Below are 10,137 nucleotides of genomic sequence, written 5' to 3' on the forward strand. Positions count from 1 at the left end.
ACCATGTTGCTGGAAGCCAAGGAGGCGTCCTTAATGGAGCCTCGCTGTGTGGCAGGTGCAAGACAGGAACAGGATGATCGGTTGCCTATCTAGGCGTAAGGAAGGGAATGAGACTGCAGCTGAAATCTTGTAAACACACACTTACCTGGGAGTATGTGCCATAGAACGCCACCACACACGTCAGCATCACTCTCTGGGAACAAAACAGGAAGCTCCTTTCACCTGAAGGGAGAGAAAGAAAGAAAGAAAGAGAGAGAGATCAGTCAAAAGAGCATGAGACTCTTGATCTCAGGGTCATGGGTTTGAGCCCCAAATTGGGCAAAAGATTCCTGCATTGCAGGGGATGGACCAGATTACTCTTATGGTCCCAACTCTACAATTCTGTGACTGTGAAACCCAAAGGAAAATAAGAAGAGTTTTCACTTCTTCCCTTGGGAACTTCCCCCCACATTGGTTCCTTGGATCAGTTTCCCTTCATGAACCAAAAGTTCACCCTGGAATGTCCCCACCTAACCTGCCTCACACACATTGCAGAGAAGGATGAGTTACAGAAGACTAGCTTTCCAGAAGCTTGTCTGCTGTCGCTGAATGTTAAGTCCAGGGCCAGGAGCTGGTCAGCAATAAAACACTCAGTGTCCATGAAGTTAACGCTTTATTCAAAGAAATCAAAACAACTCAGGCCTAGTGATCACAGCAACTCTTCCCAGTAGGTCTTGCCCCAATAAGGCAGTTGTGAGGACTGAAGGACCCTGCCTTCCCACAGCTCTCCAAGTTTCCTCCTCCCCCAGGTCCCTCCCCAGCAACCTGAGGCTCCTTCGTCTTGTTTCTCTTTGCTCTGCCTTCTTCATTTCCCCTGATTTCTAGGAGACCAGAAGGGAGGGGAGCTGGTCACAGCAGGAGCGGGAGACTCCCTGGCTTCTTCACCAGCCTGCCTCCACTCTACCTCTTGCCTCCCCTTCCTCTCCAGCCTCTGCTTCTGGACCTCCCTCTGCCACAGCCTCTTCCTGCTCACTAAACCCTGTTGCCTTTTCAGCTTCTGGCACCTCCCAGTCTGCTCCCACTTCGCCCTCTGACCACTCATCTTCGTCCCACCACCAATCCCCTGGCTCTGAGTCTTTCCCCTCTGGGGGTTCCCTCCCACCACTCCTCTGCATCCAACCAGTCCAAGACACATTCCCTGATGAGCTTCCAAGGGACCCTAGGGAGAAAGAATCTACTTTCCCCCGCCCTCCCCTAGGAACCAGAGGAGTACCCAAGTGAGATTTCCTGCAAGAGTTGGTTTGGGAGACCCAGTTATCACCAGAGGTTAATTCAGCTGTCCAGGCTGTGCTCGAAAACGGCTTCCTGTCTTTAGGAAGTCCCTGGACCTCACTTGCACAGATTGACTTGCCCATTAGTTTTCTCATGGACAGCTTCCCCCACCCTTTTACCCTTTCATGGCTCCCCAGCTCTTGGAAAGCCTGGACTGGCCACATGGGCTCCGCAGCTGTCAGAGCCAGCAAGAAATTTCAGGCCTGATTGATTTAAATAAGGAAAAAATCCCTACCATGTTGACCGAGTGACACAGCATCGATCTCGATGGAGGGAAAGTGGCCATCAATCACGAAGCTGCCTACCTACCCTGGGCAGTGGGGGGGGGTGACAGAAGGAGGCCTCCTTCTCCTCTTAAAGGATGGTGTTAAGAGAACAAATCATAGCAGAGAAGGAAGCACACTGGTGTTACCTGAAGATAAGCAAAGCTTGGCATGACAGGGGCAGTTCTGTGTGCTTCAAGCCAGAACTGTTCCAATTGTTTAGGAAGAAGGAGGAGTGGTATTTCCAATTAAAAACAAAACATGAGGGGTGTCCAGGTGAGAAGTGGACTGTGGAAACTTTTCTCCATATATGTTTTTTTCAGCCAAATGCCAGGTCCTGGAATGGTTGGGAGAAAGTGCAGAGAGATGCTTGGGCAGAGAATGGAATCAGAGTCCGAGGCCACAGTTTGAGATGAACCAGGAGCTATGGTGTGAAGAGTAGGTCACAACCGAAGGCAGAGCCATAGCGGGGTGGGGGTAGGGTGTGCCAAACTGAGTCTTTGACCTGGGGGAAATAAAACCTAGTTTCGCCCCCTGCTGAAGGTCAAATACAGGGTACAGCCAGGAACCAACCAAAGGCAACCACAGGATACAGGAACCTTTTTTTTTTGGAACCTTAATTCATTCCAGGCATTCTCTCATTGTATGGGGGGGGAAGAGTGGGAGGACCTACTGGATCACCACCCCGTGTCTATGCTGGATCTGCCATGCTGAGGGATGACAGGATCATCCGCATGCTGGGGGAATGTCTGGAGGAGGAAACCTCTATAGACTGCAAGACACAGACACACACACACACACACACCCCACATACATGAAATAAGGCCACCAGCATATTACCTCACAGGTCATCAGTCAGTGTGAAGCACCTAGGTCAAGAGTTGAGCCCAGCAAATGCACAGCAAAGTCTGATGCGGTCTGCTAAAGTCTGTTTAATGGTGTGTGTATATAATCTTTTGATAAATAGAAGTAAAAAATCTGAAAGTTTACGTTCCTAAATATCTCTGTTGTTTTCTGTTAACCCAAGTAAAAAGATAAACAATTAGACCTGAATTCTGCACCAGCTGAACTTTCCGAACTGTCTTCAGAGGCAGCCCTGCATATAACACATTGCAGTAATCTAGATAGGCTACCTAAAAATAAGTAGGCAGGCCAGGGATGGACCTGAAATCCCCCACTGTGAATTCAGTGGAGTAGAGAACACCTGTAGGAGGCTCTTGTTGCTCAAACAAGGCTTTATTGGGACAGGAAACCCCCTTCGTGTCCAGGGGTGAGTGTGTCCTATGACCAGCGTGGGTGTGTTTGATCAGGCCAGGACCTGAGGATACAAAGCTGCGAAAGGAAATACTATCATTCAGTGGCTCACCACATGGAACAGCTGCATAAAAGATCCAAATGTTCTTAGCTTGAGCCCCACCCAGAACTTCCTGACATATGTGCATGCATGCACACACACACACACACACACACACACACACACACACACACACACACTTTTTTTCTGGCACGATGGAGGTCATGTAACATTTAATGTACCTCCACACCTAGTCTGGTCCTTTCCTTAGGGCTCCCATAAATTCCTCAAGCAATGCCAACCCCCATATTGCCAGCTAGTGGGGGCTGGTGTCCATTGGGGCTGCCTGGGCAGAAGGCAGGGCGGTCAACAAAAGGCAGAGCCATAGAGATGGGTTCTAGTTTTGTCCCCATCCTCCTCCCTGCTGAGCCCCTACAAGAGGCTGAAGTGGAGGAAGCTGACAGGCGATGCACCACCTGAGCTGCTTATAAGGTGGGGTGGGACAGCTGGCTGAAGGCAGACTGAGCTTGGTGGGGCAGTGCCCCCATTTGCCCAAATGGGCCAGCCTCCACTGCCTGCAGCTTTTGCTTGTGGGCTGCATGGGCACCAATGCATGCGGTTCCCTTTATGCTGCCTCCCTTCTGCAAGATGCGCCCTGCTATGCTGCTTTAAGGTCCCTGGCGCAGATGGGGCTGTGGCGGGAGAAGGGACCGCTTTCATGCAAAGCTCCTTGGTGCTCTGAACACAACCTTGAAAAGGAGCTTCCAAAGATGGCTGGTGTCTCTGAAAGGACAGATCCTTCAACCCTGCAGGCCGTAACTGGGGCCTCCCATTCCCCTTAGCTACCAAAGCTCAATCCCGCACTACAGCTTCCTCGCTCTGTGTTTCTCAAAGATCAGTTGCTGCCCTACGCTTCATCGTCCTTTAAGGAAGTCCTTTGGCATCCTATCTCACATGGTGAACTGAGGGCAATTCTGGGCCCTTGCCAGCAGCTGGCTTGTTTACCAGCAAGACAACAGTAAATTAGTGTCCTCAACCAGCATTGTACGCTGAGCCAACAGTGTGTGCAGAGGGCAAAATGACTGGGCCACATGGAACGGCTGCAGCGGCATTTGGTGCATATTTTAATAGCTGCTTTCCACCCCCAACATTAAACATATTTAATCTGCTCTTGCAAATGGCTAATTTTGAAAATCCTCTTATCAGCATTAGCTCCTCGGCACTGGTATTTATTTACTGTTCATTTTCATAATCCCCCCTCCCCTCTACGTTTGTATGACTGGGTTCTCTACTCAAATGGCTGGCTCCATTTCGGAGAATCCTGGTGGAGGAGAGAGGTGGGAGAGGAAGACGGGCTGGCAGGGGAAGGCATCGTCATGGACTGTGATGTCATCACAGAGACGCAGAGAAAAAAGAGGACAATGGACATAAAAGAAGAGACCGGCTTCTTTTGTGCTGGATCAAGCAAGAAATACAATGCGTAATGGCAACCTTGAATGCACTTGGGTTGTTGCTCACGAATGTGCATAATGTAAATGGAAGGGTGGAAATGCAACATGTTGTTATTCATGAACAACTGCATTCCATTCTAAACTCTCCTGCCCTGTGAGTTTTCTCCTATAGAAATATAATGTGATTCAAGGACAAGAATACTGGCCTTCAGTCTATACATTTCTTCCAGCAGTGGGGTTTTGGTGTATGGCTTCAATGGAAGAAAAGTGGATTGCCAAGTTCAACCAGTTCTCCATGGCAATGACATTCTTTCCTTCTGTCTTTAAAAACCCCAATTGTTCCTTTATTTTGAATGAGCTAATCTGGACCAAAATTGGTACCAAGTTTGCTGTAGTACCATTTTTAAACCATCCTTTGACAAGTTGATGTTTGAAGGTACAGCACTGCTGTTTCCTCACATGTTTCTGGGAGCACTCTCACAAAGCGCGCTGTTCTCAGACTTTGGTTCACTTCATCAGGAGAGTCTTAAAGGCTGCTTTTATGGAATACAGTAGGCAAGTCAACCTAAACCACAGGACAACACTCTTCATTTTGCCATTCTTTAACCGCTGTGTGGATAAAGATACTGAATGTCGTTGGGGGCAGTAGACAAGTGCGGCACAATCCTATGCATGTTTAGGCAGAAGCAAGTCCCACTGTACTGAATGGGATTTACTCTCCTGTATGTGTCTTAGAAGTCCTAGAATCAGAGTTGGGAGGGACTCTTGCAAGGGCCATCGAATCTAACCCCCTGCAATACAGGAAACCTGTCCACAGCCATCCCTGGGTGGGCACGAACCACCTGCCTTCTGGTTAATAGCCAGATGCACTGACCCACTGCACCACCTGACAACAAAACTGCAGCCCAAAGGGGTCTTCCGAATGCTTCCTGTGTCTCTGTCCCAGCCAGTTCAGTCCATTCTGGTTGAGTCTTGGGTTCTGAGTGATTATAACAAGGTATTCACCCATATGCAACCTGCTCCAATCCTTGTATTTCCTTCCTGGGTAAGTAACCTGGCTTGCTGAAGTTCCTCTAGCCCCTATTCAATTGTTTCTGCTCAAAGAAGGAGAAGAAAACTATGCACAGTCTCCTTGACTGGGAAGTGGCAGGTATACTTAGTAAGAGATGAGGGTCTATCATAGGCCTGGCTCTTCTCCCCGCTGTCTTGCTGGAGCCCTGCTATTCTGTCTGTGGAATTCAAATGAATGGAAGCACCCATTATTTATTAACTCTCACACCCAATCCTGCTTTGGGTTTAAAAAAAGGAGAAGGTACACCTTGCATTTCCTGCTCTATTCTCAGTCAGCTTGAAAGAATCAGCCAGTTCCCTGAGCAGCAGAGTGGAGTCTGAAATATTAACACATAATCCGGTCAGAGGCAGATCACAAAGTGGTCAGTCAAGTCACCACCAGGCAAAGCAACAACAGCCAAGAGTCTGGGGGTGGGGTGGGGAGAGAGACACATCTAAAACATTCCTTGTTCCTTATCTTTCGCTTGCATGATCCCTATCCTAAAATATGCATTTCAGTCAATGAACAAATGCTGCTACTGCCTGCTTTGGGAGGCAGGATGATGAGAACAGGGATCAGGAGGCACAAGCCTTACCAAAGCTGCCTAGCTAAGCCATTGGTAATGAGCAATGGTGTGAGAAACACTCTGGCTAGGCAAGTGGTTTAGGAAGCAGCACAAATGATTATTCCACTGCTGAATATTATCTCATATTTTCTGCCCCCATCCATGCTATAATTTTTTGAATTTCAGCTGTGGGCCTAACAATGAGGCCAGGGGCTTCTGGAGGTGGATCTGGAGTCACATTAAAAGCAGCAGACTGGGAGTCAGATCTGACCCAAGAGGCACAATAGAAAAGGGTTTTCTCCTGCACATGCTACATACATAGTCATAGTGTAATAGCTGTTCATTTCAGTTAGGCTTGTGCAGGAGAACTTCCATAAAAATATAAGAACCACCTGTTGGATCAGGCCAAAGGCCAGCATCCTGTCCTCACAGAGGTCAATCTGGGAAACCCATAAGCAGAACCAGGGTGCAATGGGTCTCTCCCCATGTATTGTGACCATTGTTGATTTGTGTGTAAGTGTTTTGTGGGTGGGGCTGCCATTTGGATTTACACTTCAGGTACTACCGGTATGTAAACTTTTGTTATTGACAAAATACATAAACAAACAAACAAACAAACAGAAGCAATTCAAAAGCTTTGTCTTTCATTATTACTCAAGGGTTTTAACAACCTCATGTAACAGAATGACTGTTTCCTCACCTTCCTGGTGCCTTCAGCGAGCGCAAAACAGATTATTGCTTCCCCCCAAAAAAACCCCGCAAAAAACTGTGTTCCTTCTTTGCAGCTACCATCAATTCTCTTACAAAAACACACAGCTCTTAGAAGTGTCTATAATAAAGCCACATAGAGGCTTATTTAACAAGGTCTTTGATAAAGATTCAAATAGCAGTAAGCAGAAGGATTGGAAACAGATGGTTACAGAGAAAGGAAAAGGAAGGAAAAGCACCACAAAATGCACTACAGAGCCCCTGCTTATTAACAAGATTCTTTCCTGACTAATAAGGTATGTCTCATCCAAATGGTCAACTCATACAGAGCTTACTCAGCCAAGTGGACTGGAATCCAGTTTCCCCCGAGTCACGCATGCTGGCAGCCACAACAAGTCAAAACATGTTGTCATCCCACCAGCAAGTGATATCAGATATCTGCAGGCCTGATCCTGCCCACGGCGTCCAACTGAATACAATGGAATTTCCTCCCTGTGAAACGTGCACAGAAATTCAGCCTCTGCCTTTTTATGAAACAAGAGTGTTTTGTTAAATTCAAATAATCTGCAGTGTGGCTTCACTTCCAGAGTTTGCCGTAGACTCATTTCAGCTTTATAGCTAGGGCAGATCCAGCCCTGTTTAGAACGTAACAGAAAGTAAGAATGCGAGCTAGGAAAACTCAAGGTGGAAAACCCAAGTGAATGGAAAGGGCAGATTCATAATAAATTTATCAGGGCTTAAGGCAAGGGAAAGATATTGCTCCATCCACAGTTTGCCTAGAGTAGAGCACCTGAGTTGAAGTCAATTGGCTGCCCTATGCTGGGAGACAAAAACTTCTTACTCTACTTTTTACTATGTGTCACACTTGACTTCCTTCAATTGCAACACACTTTTAGATAACTCATCTTTTAAAGAATTTTCATATAATACCCTCATATTATCTATGTCAAAGTGTTATTGATCTTTAGCAGGAGGGAGGGGGGAACCTCAGGCCCAGGGGCTACAAGTTGCCCTCCAAGCCTTTATATTTGGCCCTCAAAACTTTCCAAGGCCACTCTCTCTCTCAATGCCACATCCCTTGCCAGCCGAGCTCTCTGCTCTCCTTGAGTGTTTTTGCCTGGTTGGAATGTGTCCTTGAGCTGCGATAATGACTCTTGCTTATCTGGAGGGAAGACAGACAGATGCAGGTGGCTGGGAGTGTAGAAACCTCTCAGGGATTTTTTTTGCAGCTGAAATGTAGCAATGAAAACGAGGTTCTTAAATTGCTCCAACAGGCAAGTGGGTGGTGACCAGACAGGATTCGAGGGGCTAAAAGCAGTTTAGAAACATTTATTTTAAATACATTATAGCAGAAGACTAGTGAAGGAAGTTCAGTTTATGAAAGATATAAGCAGAATAGTATCGAGGAGAAATCAACAGCACAGTACACTCACATGAGTGAATCTTGGGGAAGGGAGAAATAAGAAACAGAAGAACATAGCTGTCAATCCAGAATGAAATTATAGGTAACAGGCTCCCATGGATGCATGTTACTAGACGTCAGTGGTGTTTAGGATATGGGATCCAGCAAAATCAAAACAGAAAATGTGTCCAGGTAAAAATGAAAGAAAAATGTTTAAAAATAAAATAGTGAAGTCTGAATTGCACCTGAGGGAAAAATTATCAGAGCTGTACAAAAAGTATGTGGGAAAGTTATCAGAAAATACTTAACCCAGTGCAAGAATGGAATCTAAAAGCAAAATTTTCTCTCTCTCTCTGTGTGTGTGTGTGTGTGTGTGTGTGTTCCAGAGAAAAGTTTCAACACAAAAAAGATCAGAAAAAGCTTCTTGTATAGAAAAGAGATGAAGCCCAGTGAGGAGACTTGTTCCTTCTGTTTCCCAGCATCACTTGTCTTAAAACATTTTCTTGTGTGCTGATTGGTTCCTTTTTAATTCCCCCATTGTTTGCAACTAAAATTGGTTTTGTACTGGCAAATGACAGGTCACAGGAGAAACATCGGCGGAAGCAGTCTTCCATTGTTTTAGGGGTTAACATGACCCCAAGCCTTTTTGAGGTTCAGAGAGACTCATGAAGGTCACCCAGCACTGCTAGTCACATGGAGTAAGACATCTTGTACCTTCTTCACACTGGTGCATTGCCTTAGCTCGACTAAGGCCTTGAGAACATTTCTGCTTCTCACACACTGCAGACAGAAAAACAGTTCTACCCTCACGACAGGCATTCAGGCCTATTTCCATCACGAACCAGTGTCTCTAGACCAAAGTTTTATTCTGTTCCATTCCATTCCATACCTTGGGGGTAATCACCTTCACCATGAACATAGATATACCCCTCCACATACACACAAAATCAGAGCTCATTAACATAGTGCTGTACCATTGCTGTACCCCCCATTTTGCTTCTGGCTTCAATTTCCTGATAAGTCCCTGCTCCAAGGAAAAGTTATAGCATACCTTTATTGTGAAGGATCATCATTGCTTAGTGCTAGAGTGTGTGGTCTGCTAGACCACTGGGTTCAATCCTCACCATCTCAAAACGAGAAAAGATTCTCAACTAGCAGGGCTGGGAAGGATCTCTTCTGCAGCGAATTTTGCCTGTCAGATAAAACAACACTGGGCTATGTGGACCAGTGATATGATAGTGTAAGACAGCTTCTTGTATTAACCTTTGGTTCTCATCAATACATAACTCAATGAGAGAGGTTTTAAGATTCACAGAACTCTTCCTCAGCTTAATGTCCAGTCCAAGAAAAAGCTCTGTGGAACTCAAAAGCTTGCTCAAACTTCTAAAACTCATTCTCCCTAACAATGTTCCATTTTTCATAACCTAAGCCCTTTGCAGTATAATACATTTTACATACTGCTAAAACACCAACCTCCTTTGGCTGAATAAATCCACCTCAGAAACTCCAGGAAATTTATTATTATAACAATATTTATTTATATCCCGCCTTTTTCCCTGTTAGGAACACAAGATGCAATTGATAGTTTGCAGACCGCCCTCCACAACCAGGCCCAGGAATAGAATCACAGAATGGTACCGTAGAATAGGGAGGACCCAACGGGTCAGCTAGTCTAACTCCCTTCAATAGACGGTGTCTGGCTCCAGCACTGCTTTGATTTGCAAATAGAAACTCTCCCCTATTACCATGCTGGACTGGCCGGATGAGCCTGAGCGTAATTTAATTGGGGAGAAGTTTCAGCAGGTAGCCATAGTCATTCCTTGTCTTTCTCATGGAGATTCTTCCCTCGCCTCGCCTGCCCGCTCGCAAAGCGGCAGGAGCCGGCGGCCCGTCTGCCCGCATAATGCGTTGTTTATTAGCCCGCGCACCCTTCTCCGCCTGTAACTCCGTCTGGCCGCCTGCAGAAGCTCGGCTAATACAATGGCGTTTAATAACAATATTCCACTTCCTTAAACACCACAAGAAGTGAGTGAGCGAGTGAGCGGGCGGGCGAGCAGGCTGGCCGGCAGGCGCGGGGCCAAGCTATTCATTA

This window comes from Zootoca vivipara, chromosome 2, assembly GCF_965207765.1.
Source record: "Zootoca vivipara chromosome 2, rZooViv2.hap1.1, whole genome shotgun sequence".
Taxonomy (NCBI): domain Eukaryota; kingdom Metazoa; phylum Chordata; class Lepidosauria; order Squamata; family Lacertidae; genus Zootoca; species Zootoca vivipara.